Source organism: Triticum aestivum, chromosome 2A (genome assembly GCF_018294505.1).
Source record: "Triticum aestivum cultivar Chinese Spring chromosome 2A, IWGSC CS RefSeq v2.1, whole genome shotgun sequence".
Classification (NCBI taxonomy): Eukaryota; Viridiplantae; Streptophyta; class Magnoliopsida; order Poales; family Poaceae; genus Triticum; species Triticum aestivum.
The window spans coordinates 705,556,619-705,569,852 of NC_057797.1; the positions used below are offsets into that span (position 1 = coordinate 705,556,619).

Consider the following 13,234-nt stretch of genomic DNA (forward strand, 5'->3'; position numbering starts at 1 on the left):
AGGGAGTTTCATTGTTGATAACCCGACTAGGAAGCATGTTTATGATGTGTACAGTAGTGAGGAATGCTTCGTCCCAAAATTTTAAGGGCATAGAGGCTCCGGCCAAGAGAGCAAGGCCAACCTCAACAATGTGCCTATGCTTACGTTCTGCGGACCCATTTTGTTGGTGAGCGCGAGGGCACGACACATGGTGGGAAATCCCTAGTGTTTGGAAGAAGGAGTTGAGTTTTTCGTACTCCCCACCCCAGTCGGATTGGACAGCAAGAATCTTTCGATCAAACTGTCGTTCTACAAGAGCTTAAAAGTTTTTAAAGACTTGGAAAACTTCTGACCTCTTTTTAAGAAGGTAGAGCCAAGAGAACTTGCCGTAATCATCAATGAAACTGACATAGTACGTGTGTCTACCAACAGAGCTTGGGGCAGGGCCCCATACATCGGAAAAAATTAATTGTAATGGTTGAGTAGAGACACTAGTGGAAACAGGATAGGGAAGTTGATGACTTTTTGCTGTCTGACAAGAATTACAAATGGTTTCAACATTGCACTCACCAACAAACGGGAGCTTATTCTTTTTAAGTAAACGATCAACTAAGGAAAATGAAGCATGCCCTAAACGGTCGTGCCATCGCGTGGCCGAAAGCTTGATAGCACCACAAGCTTGTTTATTGTATCTTCAAAGCTCCGGAATCAACGGGTAAAGGCCTCGAACACATCTACCTCGATAGAGAGTTTTCCTCGTGACCTGATCCTTGATCAAAAAGAAGGGATGAAATTCAATGTAAACATGATTATCAAGGGTGCTTCGATGGACAGATAGAAGATTCTTGTCAGTGCTAGGGACATGCAAAATTTTCCTAAGATGAAATTTTCGACGTGGGGTACGAAAAACTGAATGACCAGTGTGACATATCCTCATACCTGCACCACTTGCGGTGTGGATCTGGTCCTTGTCGTGATACTTCTCCTTGAGTGTCACCTTTTCCAGCTCGCCGGTAAGATGGTTCGTTGCACCGTTGTCAAGATACCAATTGGTATAGACGCCATATGAACCGTCAGTAGCAGCAACAACTTTTTATTCATCTTCAGAGGAGGCCTCATCCTCATCAAACTGATACCAGCAGTCCCTCGCTGTATGGCCCGGTTTGCCGCAGATTTGGCAGCGCACCGCGTCGGGGCGCGACCTGGAAGAACCGCCGCGGCGGCCCCTGGTGTTGGTGTGGTTGGGCCGTCCGTTGCGGGATTGGACCCGTTGTTGTTGCTGCCATTCCCTTGCTTGCCCTTGGAGCGGGGGGGGGGGGACCACGGTGACGAGCGTAGCCGCCACGCCCGCGCATCGCGACGTTAGCCGACGACTTGAAGCCGCCTGATCCCTGGTACTGCGCCACCCTCTGATCAAAGTTGCTAAGCATGGAAAAAAGCTCATCGAGGGATACCGGGGTGATGCGGGCGTCGAGGGCGGAGACGAGCGGCTGGTAGTCCATGTCGAGGCCGTGCAGGATGTAGGAGATGAGTTCATCATCCTGGAGAGGTTTCCCGGCGGCGGCCAACTCATCTGCGAAGCCGCGCATCTCGGCGAAGTAGGTGGCGACGGTCTTGTTGCCCTTCTGGGCGTTCACCAGAGAGGTTCTGATATTGTTTACGCGACTGAGCGACTGCGAGGAAAACATCCCCGACAGCGCACCCAGAGCTCGCGCGCCATGGTGATCGCGGTCACCTGCACGAGCACCTCCTTGGTGAGGTTGTTCAGCAGGTACCCGAGCACCTGCTGGTCCTCTCGCACCCAGATAGAGTGGAGGGGATTTGGCTCAGAGGATTCCTTCCCATCTTTGTCCTTGGTGTGGAGGATCTTGGCCGGCTCCGGTGTCGTGCCGTCGACGTAGCCGAAGACACCCGCGCCCCTCAGCTGCGGCATGATCTGCGCGCGCCAGAGGACGTAGTTGGTGCGGGAGAGCCTCTCCGTGACTTGGCCATTGGGACCAGCCTGGGAGGCACCGGAGGAAGAGGAAGACGACATAGTTGCACTGGATGGAGTTCTAGGGTTTAGACGTGGAAGAGAAGGGCTCTGATTACCATGTGCGATGGCGGAAAGCGTCGTACCTCTACTCGAGGGGACGCCGTACGTGTTTATAGGCAGGGGCGCACCTCCTGATAGCGCATACAGTTTAGATTACATCTTGGAGAGGAAGCTAGGTAGAGATAAGATTACAAAAGGAAGATAAGGATAGATCCTAGCTAACCAAATCTACCAACTACCTAAGATGATCTGGTGCGGCTACCTCCTTGTCATGCACGTAACAATGTTGTTTGACACGCCACGTGCCCTAGTGGTCCCGTCTCACTCCCCATGTCCCAACCTTATCCATCCTCTCCACCGAGAATTTTCATCCTCATCTCTTCCTCTGCTCTCTCTCTCGTGTACCCGCTGCCCCCGCACTCAACCAAGCTTGCTGCAACTCCGGATGCCGCTTCTGCTTCTACATTTATCGTTGCTTCAAGCGCAATTGAGAAGCACAACAGCGGCCCCGCCTCCCGCTCCGTCGTTGTCGCAGCTTCGCCGGAGTCGCCGGAGCCGTTTCTGAAACTGAGCTATTGTTTCTGAATCAGAGCTACTGTTTCCGAAACAGAGCTATTGTTTTTTCACGCATGTGTTCATGATTCAGAGTGGATCATAGCTAGTTTTTTCAGAAACAAGAGCTCATCGAAGATTGTTGATGGAATTTGCTAGATGGAGCTTCAGAAAACAAAAGCATTGTTGCAGGAAATCAAAGAAGATCAGATCTTGCAACAAGAGCATTGTTGCAGGAAATGCTCTTGTTGCGAAACCGTGCGGGGCGCAGATCTATCGGGGGCTAGGAGCAAAAGTGTTAATGTTTCTGCAACAGAGCGATTGTTGTGGGAAATAACTAGTGGGCATGCGGGGCGCGGACAGTAGATCGGGCGGCTATCACGTCGGGCATCCAACGGTCGTCGAGGCGGCGGATAAAATCAGAAAATCAGTCGGCGGACGCGTAGCGTCGCCCTTGTAGATAACCCACACAAAAAAAGATTGTAGACAGGTATGGTTCGAGAGAGCATATATTGCATAGCAGCACATATCTAAGTCGTACAGAGTTCATTACTCGTTTAACATGCACACCCATATGCATGCTACAGCTAGCTGCACTCTCCACTTCTCACTTCACACTGGGAGCACCAACTGATGTCTAGTGACGCGCTGAACCTGAAAGGCAAGATACCTAGCATGCACATGATATATAAGTAATGGAGTACACAACCAAAAAGTAACAATAGATTTTTTAATCAAGATATAAACCAAAACTACGACTGACACATATAATGTTCAGATTCGTAACTGCCCATGCTTGTTGATCTCTTGCCATCCTCCCACTAACTCTAATCATTTCGGGGAACCAGAAATGACCATTTTGCAAAATAATTAACCAGTTGAAAGTAACCAAAAAGAAATGTTGGGAAGCACGATGAAGACATAAACCCACTGGAAAAGAAAAAACAAACCAATATGTTGTTGCACACTTTTTAACTTCACACATAACTTTCAGAGGTTAGATTACTCAGCGCGTGGCCTATGCATTGATCTGAATAAAAAGTACACAAACCAATCATTGCAACCATCATTCATTGACTGAATGTACATATTCAGTACATGCATGATAAAATGGCATCAATTGATATCTTAGCTTCAATTTTTGGTAGCATCACTGAGAAGTGATAGTCGGATATTTTGTACACTCTAGAAGTTGAGGGACTAACTAATCCAAATTTTAGCACATTAAGCTTCATGTTCAGATCTTCTATAGTTTCTAAACCCTTACTCTCCATGGGCATCTTTTCACTGTCAGGATATAGGAATCATTGCTACTTCATGTATTAAGCAACTCCAACAATATCTTTATGCTTAGGCGTGATGAAGAATAAAAGTAGCTTGTTTTAATCTTAAAACAGTGAACTACGAGCACATCAAAGACTATTCATCGAAGTAGACTCCTTTGGACATATGTTAGGAAACAAAATGTATGTGAGATATAGGTACTAATTAGAGAAGAAAATAGGCCTGCATATCCTTACTTGGGGAAAAAAGGGCAAGGAGTAGGCATAGCAAGTGCAGCTAAAGTTGCACCATAACAAACATGTTGTTGTACGTGTGCATTTTCTGGAAGTGGAAGCTCAGTCACACACATTCATATACATCATTTCATCATGAACAGTCTACGAAAGCATATATTAAGATGCAGTTAGAAGAAAACAATCATAAGTATATCCAAACCAGAAAATCAATGGAAATCTTTTAACAAAACTATATCAAGACTATGCCTAATCTCACCTTTTATGGCATTTTATCTAGATTCTTATGGAGGCACTCAGTGTGTACTACAACATAATCAACTTCGCCTAACAGAGGCTTTATTTCTTGCTATCATTCAGGTTCATAGAAGAAAATAATTAAAGAAAAAAATCATTAGTCAGGTCAACATAGCTTATGAACTGCAACTAATAGGTGTAATCCTAACAAGAATTAAGATTCTTCTGCCCACCTCCCCCATATCAACAAATAACAGTGAACATAGATGACCACCAAATAAACCATCACAACATCCTGAGCAGGTCCAGGCACGAGGTTACATAAAAATTGCAACACCAAATTACTTGCATAAAAAGAAACAGATGAAAGAAAGATACCTTGACTTCACAGAGGCTGCAGAAAAATATCCCCTCTTCACTGTCTTGCTGCTCACAGGACCTCTCACCATTGGCAGCATGAGAAAACAAAAGAAAGAAGGCACAATATAAGAAGAAATGCAAAGAACATCAGTAGGGGCGAGCACGACAGTAGCATCAAGGAGAGAGGAGTACCTGGTGGTGGCAGGAAGGAGCCGATTCGTTGCGGTCGGGCGGATGCTGAAGTAAGGGGTAGTTCATCTCTCTCTCTCTCTCTCTCTCACACACACACACACACACACAAGTACCATTATAGATTAGGCAGGACTTGAAATAGCAACAAACAAACAAACAAACAGATTTCATTTAGAACAATTGTTCACTTACATCACGCAATTTATTGCGGGGAATCATGCGCATGACAGCTTTACAGACCACTTTAGCTGGGTCTTTTGCCATCTGGTCCTTGAGCTTTCTTTCCTTCAGATGGCCAATATACCTATTGGGGAAATGGCAAAATGCGCATGACAGAAAAAACTTAATAGTGATATCAAATAAGGTAAAAACGTATTTGCTAGAATTACTAACCTTGTATGCTAGTATAAATTTTGTCAGTCATTTTTCTTCCTGTAACACAGATATATTTTGCCAGTGCTAACTACAGTTACTTTCAAATAGAAATAATCAATACCAGCCAAGCTTTCACCGGCGGTCAGCAAATGTCTGCCTGCACCCAAGCTATTGTACTTGGCCACATAGTCCGTGATGGAGATCGCAACCTTGAACTTCTGTGGATAGGGGTCGACACCCGCGCTTCTAAGAGGACACTCTGAGCTAAGAAAATAAGCATCTGAAAAATGTAACAAACAGACATATACATGATATCCATCAGACCATCAATTCAAGTGAGAGGATAGCAGTTTCTATGAGGTAATACTGTGTGCCAAATATTGTGCTAGAAGACAGGGTTCATGCAGGTTCAGCGGAGACAGAAAAAATACCTCAGCGATTTGGACCTTCCATGAGGATGTTGGCACAGTGAGCAGAAGCATAGAAGACGGGGCTCGAACTGCAGCATACGTGTTCCTTCCTCTTCTCTTACTCCATCCCCACTTTTCCATCCCTCTCTCTCAAACATAAATGTCCTCCCCTCAGCATTTATACAATTTAATTTGAGCATGAAAAACAAGGGGATACTGGGTGCACAACCTCTGTACTACGTTGCGGCGCTGCGGAAATCGGCCTATCAGAGCAACGGTGGAAGAGGAACTTGGGAACCAACAAGCAAAAGAGAAAATTCAGAGGAGTAAAAGATCATAAGGAAACCAAACTGGAATTTCCTAGTAAGGACTGAGAGACGAGCTTTGAGGGTTACTGCCATCCAAATCGATGAATCGAGATTCCAAACACCTAAGCAAACAAGAAAAAGGAGAAGTGCAGCTGATATGAAGTACTTTGAGTTCCAAGTTACTTCATACATACAGACTTGTTTGCCACACAGACTTGGTAACCAACCCTGAAGTCTGTGTGTTGATTTTATCTGCCTATCTGAAGCACGCATTACAGTTTTTTTGTTTTTTTGTGTCAGATAGTTTTCTGCATCGCAGAATCTATAAGCATAAACTTGAACAGAAGAGCATCTGAAATTCTCCATCTTAAAACTTGTGCTTAATCAGCTCTGTTATTTCAGAATTCAGAGTTTTGAGATCAGAAACTTCTTCACCTAAGTGCACTTGTTACTCAAAACATAGACAAATTTCAGTCATTCGGATGAGCTCGGGCATTTTATTATTTGTGTTACAACCTGAAAGAATGTTAGGGTCAAAATTGTGGTCTGCTTTGTAACTTGAAGTTACGTTAACTCGTATTCTTTTCGAGTGTGGTATCGCTTCTTAAGCATCTTGTCTTTTTGCCAGTATTTCTGAATTCTTATTCATCTGTTTTCCCCTGGTTTGTTATACGTCCGTGTAAGTAATTTCATGACATCAACTTTTATTTCGCAGAGCACCATTGGCTTCAAAATGCTAAGAAAGCTCCAAACGTTCATGTTGGAGATATTGTCAAGTCAAGGCTTAAGCAATTTTCGAGAATGAATAGATTCAAAAGAAGAGCTCTAAGAGTATGCACCTAGCTCTTATGTGTGTGGAGCTGCTGCACCAACACCAAATTAGAAACAAGAATGCCCAAAAGCAGAGCAAGAACACCACCCAAGAGAAGAACAGGGGCATCACTCACGTGAACTTGTTGGATCCATCTGTAGGATGAAGATGAACTTGATACCATCTGGCGAGAGGGAGACGAGGAAGCCGTGGAGCTCAGCGACGTCTGCTCGATCGATCATGTCAAGGAGGGTGGACGTCGATGGCGACGTGGGGGTCACGGATCTGGCCGGAGAAGCGCCTCCCCTTCCTCCTCCTTTGACCTCCATGGAGACGACGAGCACAGCTGGATCCTGTGAGACTTCATGGCGGCGGCAGCCTCCCAATGATCCTCGTCACCGGCATCCACGCGCACGCGGTGGCGGCAGGGGCACGGACCCGACGGCAACGGAAAGAGAGAGCACAGGAGAGGGAGGGGGGCAGGAGGCTCAAGAAGAGAGGGAGCGGCAGCGACGCCCACCCCACCACGAGTGGGTTTAAGAGGAGAGAAAGGAGGTGACGTGCGTGGGGAAGCGAAGTGGGTTGGAGCGGGGCGGCCGGGCGGGCATACCTGATGACCTCTTCCTTCTGGACGAAGGAAACGACCAGTGATTAGGCAGCAAGGAAGCCAACCCTCCAAATCCAACTGGACAACGTCTTTGTTTTTCCTGCCCTTCACGGTTTGCCACGTGGATGACCCCAGAGTGCGCCCTTTGTGCCACTGTTAATGGGTTTAATTGGGAGAGAGTTATCTGGCAAATTAACATGGGCGCTGCTACAAATCATCCGGCTGACGCTAGCCAATTTTAAACCTCCTCGTGAGCCGTTAGATGAGGCTTTGCGCAGCCGTCCGTTGTGCCAGCTAGGCCACGTGCACAGCCCAATAGAAAATTGAATCCTCGTCTCTCCAGTGCAACACCCGTTCACCGCTCGCAGCTCCCGTGGCAGCACCTTCGGCGTCCGGCGGCGCTCCATTGCATCACCGGCGAGGGCGACGCTCCATTGCATCTCCGGTGGAGCTTCAACGACCCCTCAATGCTTCATTGCAGCTCCGATGACCCTTCGTTGCAGCTTCGGTGGTGCTTCATCGACTCCGGCGAAGCTTCGACGACCCCCCACTGCGCTTCATTGCAGCTCCGGCAATGCTTCGTTGCAACTCCGGCGGTGCTTCATCGACTCCGGCGAAGCTTCAACGACCCCCCGCTGCGCTTCATTGCAGCTTCGGCGACGCTTCATTGCAACTCCGGCGGTGCATCATTGACTCTGGCGAAGCTTCAACGACCCCCTGCTGCGCTTCATTGTAGCTCCGGCTTCTCTTCGTTTTAGCTCCGACAGTGCTTCATCAACTCCGGCGAAGCTTCAATGGAGCTCCGCGGCGACTCCATCGCAGCCCGGGCGGCGCTTCATCAACTCCGGCGAAGCTTCAATGGAGCTCCGCGGCGGCTCCATCGCAGCCCGGGCGGCGCTCCATTGCAGCTCCCGCGGCGCGACAAAAGCTTCCAGGGCAACATCGACGCGAGCAGCCGAGCCTCCTCCTTGTGTGCTGCGTTGCATCACCGGCGGCGAGCGGCGCCCGACTCCGGCCTTCGTGCTGCGTTGCAACAGAGCCGCGCGAGCAGCTCAACCTCTCCTCCCGTGTGCTGCGTTGCAGCGCCGGCGAACGCCGCGTCGAAGCACCGGCGTCAACGAGCGTCGCATAGCAACACCGGCAGCACCGTCGAGTCGCAGCGTGGGCAGCAATCAAGTCAACAACGAGGCTGTGTTGCAGCGCCGGCTGTTTCGTCAAAAAAAATCACCGCGTCACAACGCTGTGGATCTTGAACAACAGCATGTGAAGCTTGAGAAGCAGACCATGGTGGTCGCACTTGGACGGAGCCATAGCGATACACGTGCGAAGACGAAGGGGATCGACTGGTTTTTTAGGAGATAAGACTACTGGAAACGGGCTTGTGGTGAAAAAGAGACGAAGGGGATCGAGCGCGCTCCAGATGAAGAGATAAGACCGGCACGTGGACGGGCCCCTACCAGGACGCATGGCGCCCGTAGCGGGCGGTTTAAGCCTGAGAAAAATCATCCGGTAGAAAACAAACATTTTCCAATTAACATTGGCTGATCCATATATCTTGTCTTGAATAGCTGATGGTTCTGGGTTGGCAGAATTCATTTCAGCATTTGAATTAATGCTACACTTCACGGTAGTGTCAACAACAATGGGAACTTCTGTTGATTGAATTGATGAAACATTTGTATGACGTTGTTCTTCAACATCTATAACTGAATCACTGGGAGTTGGTGTTCGAAGTATTTCCAAACCTAGAGCAAAAGTAACCTTCTATTGGTTTGTGATCGACTTAGCAGGTTGTGCAGAATCACTTTAATCCAAAACATCTTTGGTATTAGTTGATAAATCAACGTCTGGACAAGAATCTGGACAATAACTATTTAAAAGTTTCTTTATTTTTCAGCTCTTGATTTTTCCTGGTAGATCTCCGTCGTTTGGACAACCTAACAATATTGTCTAGGTTTTCTCTGTTCATCTAAATAAATGAATAAAATATCTGTTGGTTTATATATTACACATATACAGAAGTGTTTTTGGTAATAGAATTTTACCACATTATCTGACGCAATGCACACATCTTCTTGATGCCTGAGCATCATCCTATTGGGTAGAAACTTCCTGAGCATTAGAAGAGCTTTCTTCTTCAGAAATATTATTTGATTCAATTAAAGCGAATTGGGCCAACTTTTCTTCGTCCTATGTATAACAAAATAGAAAAAAAGATTTAAACCATTAATCATGAATAATTAGTGTAATCATTTTTGAAAATAGTTTAGCCAAGAAGCACACCAGAAATGACTCAAAGAGTTGTTCGTCGTCTCGATCTCTCTTACGACAAGTCGACTCCAATTGATCAATCATCTCACTTAATACGAGGTGTGCCGGGTGGTACACTGATAATGTTGTTCTTAACCAGATCTGCATACATTACCTGACATATCTAATAGTGAGAAATAATAATGATACATCTAAAAAAATTCTATTGTAGGATAAATTATTTGCTATATAAATTTAAACAAATGGAGAAAATTCTTAAGTAGAAACCAAATATAAGTCAAGAAAATAATAATTAGGTACTCACAATAAGGATGTGTAGACATCCTTGTAGGTTAATGTTCCTTACCGTTTTTGTCCTAGTGTCTTTGATATCTCTAATTAGATAATCAACAGCAAAGGACACCAATTCATTAGAGGAATTTTGGACATATCTGACAAAGCATCAAGCAAATAACTTTCGTTGATACTGTGGCATGTGGTTAGTGCCAAATATGCACATAATATGATCTCCATAAATGAAAGGCAAAACTTGTCCTTGTCTTCAGTATTAGGGACCTGACTTACAAGTCAGGTGACTTAAAACCAGTGACTTATAAGTCATGCCTGTTTGGTTGTCACCTGACGTATAAGTCACGTGACCACATCTTTCCACCTTATTTTTTTATGTAAAGGTGGTGGGACCCATGCAAAACGGGGTGACTTATAAGTTTTAAGTTGGGGTGGAGCAACTTATGATTTATAAGTTGGGTGACTTATAAGTTGGGTCCGTTTGGTAAAATAAGTCAATTTTTTCACTTTTCGACTTATAAGTTGGTGACTTATTTGAAACCAAACAGGCCCTTAATATAAGTTAGCAATTCTTTTTCTTCTTCAGCAAGAGTTTGGCCTCTTCCAACTTTGTTAGACCTGAATTTTTCAAGTTTTATGAATGCCTTATCTCTCGGATTTCCAGCAGGAGGCATTGGTACCTCAATTTCCCAGATGGGAACTTCAAAATATTCTCAACGGCATCCAAGATAGAAATCCTTCTGTTTCTTAAAGTCAGGGACTTGCTTTTACAGTCAACCTGTTTGACAAACCATAACGACAGCCGACACGGCAGTTTATACTTAGGCATATCTAAAACAGATTGGAATCCCATATCTTTAACCCATTGCAATTGTCTTGGTGTTAATTTCTTGATAAGTCCTGCAACTCTGTGAGGGATACATTTCCAATTGATGCTCTGCATACTACACATAATATAATAACGTAAGCACATGGTAACTATATATAAGAGGATGCTAAAAATATATCATTACCTGAACTATATCCTTTCTATTAGCCCTCTTAATCTTCTTTGGAGAAGTTCTAATATTTGTACTGCTTTTGGATGCAGACGAAACTTCGTCATCACCGCATTCATCACTAGAAGGTTCAGACAGAATTTGTTTTTTTGATCTTGGCGATTTTCGCCTCTCCATCTCTGCATTCATAGACACTAAAATTATGAAGATTCTGACACATATATAAACTAATTTACAGTTTATATCAAGTAATTAGTAAAGAACAGATAAAAACAAATTTGACATTTGGAAAAAAAAACCTAAAAACAGGTAACTAATTTACAGAAGATTGTCATCATAATTTTGACATACAGAAAAAAGGTTTATATTTTCGAACCTGGCAATAATGCAGCAAAATAACTCAAAATAACTTGGTTTGACATTGTTCCGTGTGAAAAAAAGAAAATATTTCACATTTCATATTCGTCTGGAAGAATATGCAGAAAAATACAGGCTAATTTTACTGAAAATATAGGCCGTATGAACTGTAATTAATCGACTGGACAAATAAAAAGCAAAACGACCAACCTCAAAAGCAAAAGAACAGCAATGTATTCTTAAAGCTCTAGGGTTATGGTTTCCTCAATATCAATAATTATGAACTAAGGTTCGGATATTGAATCTACTTATTAAGATGGAAGAAGTAGAACTTACCAGCAGCATGATTCGAGATATCTACAACTCAGCCGCTATTCGATTCTGTTTCTATCCATCATCTAGAGAAGAGAGGATTGGGACAGGTGCCAGACGAGCGTTGACCAGAGCGAAAACGGCGAGAGGAATAAGGAGCGGAAGAAACTTCCGGCGAAACCGGAGCAGAGGAAGAAGGAAGAGAAGGGGAGAAGAGATGGATGCGGTCCCAGTTCCAGTGGCTGAGTAAATGTAAAACTGACACAAAGTTGTTGGTTTTTTTTAACATACAGACACAAAACGCTCATATACAGACGCATACACTCACCACTATGAACGCACACACGCACACCCTACCCCTATGAGCACCTCCGAAAGATTGAGCCGGAAATCCTGAAATAAATCCAGAAATAAATGTGAGCACCAGGATTTGAACCCTAATGGGCTGGGGATACCACGGTCCCTTTAACCATCCAACCACAAGTTGGTTCGCACAAAGTTGTTGGTGGGGGCCGGCCACTTTCCTCACTTATTACCAATACGAGAAGTTTCACAGCTTCTATATAATTGAAATACAACAATGAGGTGGGCCAGCACTAACATGAATCGCGGAGTAAACCAGCGGTGCAAGATCTACAGGTACATGCCGCAACTGCGCAAAATGACTTTGCGTTACAAGATGGAGCAAGATGACACAACGATCAACGGTTCAACTCTGCCTAGTAGTAGTGCCTAGCCCGCTAAACCCTGTGAAGCTGCTTGATGGCGACTGGCGAAGAAGGTTTTCTTGCGCATTGAGGTGGCGCACCCCGCCAGGCTTCTCTCCCGCCTCTGCTTCCGCATCTCCGGCGCTTCCACGAGTTGTACCCGGCGCTGCCGCTTGGCATCCCATGTTTGTTGGTACCTTTCATGGAGTTTGCGCTTTGCGGCCTTCATTGCCTTGGCGTCTGGATCGGCCGAGACGATGACATGCTGACCGACGGTGACCTCCTTGGGCTTCGCCATGTTGATGCCGCCGACGAGATCGGACGCCTTGTTGCTGATCTCCACCGTCTTCTTCTTCTTCTTCTTCTTCTTCTTCGCATCAAAATCGGCTGAGGCATGCTGCTAATCGTGACCGACGATCTCGTTGGAGGAAGGCCGCCCCGTCGTTGCGCAGGCATGCTGCTGCTCGACGGTCTCCTTGGGCTGAGGCGCATTGAAGTTGTCTGACTGGTGCATGGCCTCTCCGGCGGCGCCGTCCAGGGCGGATGCCCTCCACCCGCTCACGATGCCTCTGGAGAGGACACGGACCCGCTCGGACTCGTGCTTCTGCAGCGCACGGACGGCCTTGGCGAGGTCCGTGGTGGCAAGCACCTTTGGCGTCACTGGGACTCTACCATCAAGCCGTCGAGAACCCCGCAGAGCCGCTCCGCCTTGCCGTCGTCCGCGGTGTTGCAGAGCCCTTCGGAGATGTCGCCCCTGGCGCGCCGGAGGAAGTCGCGGCACAGGTCAGGGTCGGCCGCCTCGATGGCGGCGTCGATGGAGTCGAAGGCGCCGAAGAAGCGCTTCCATCGGCGGAGCGGGCTCATCTGCGTGGCCATGGCAGCGGATTTTTGGCGGCCTGTGATCGATCTTTGGATGGA

General features: G+C 46.2%; 1 long non-coding RNA gene across 1 annotated transcript; it reads right to left on the minus strand.

The window, feature by feature from the left end:
• Positions 1 to 1,830: 1,830 nt before the first annotated feature.
• On the minus strand, positions 1,831 to 8,745 carry LOC123190388 (uncharacterized). Its single transcript, XR_006496312.1, has 3 exons — positions 5,679 to 8,745; positions 5,266 to 5,527; positions 1,831 to 5,176 (listed from the first exon to the last, which is right to left on the minus strand). It is a non-coding gene; the product is annotated as an uncharacterized lncRNA (long non-coding RNA).
• Between the last annotated feature and the right edge of the window lie 4,489 nt (positions 8,746 to 13,234).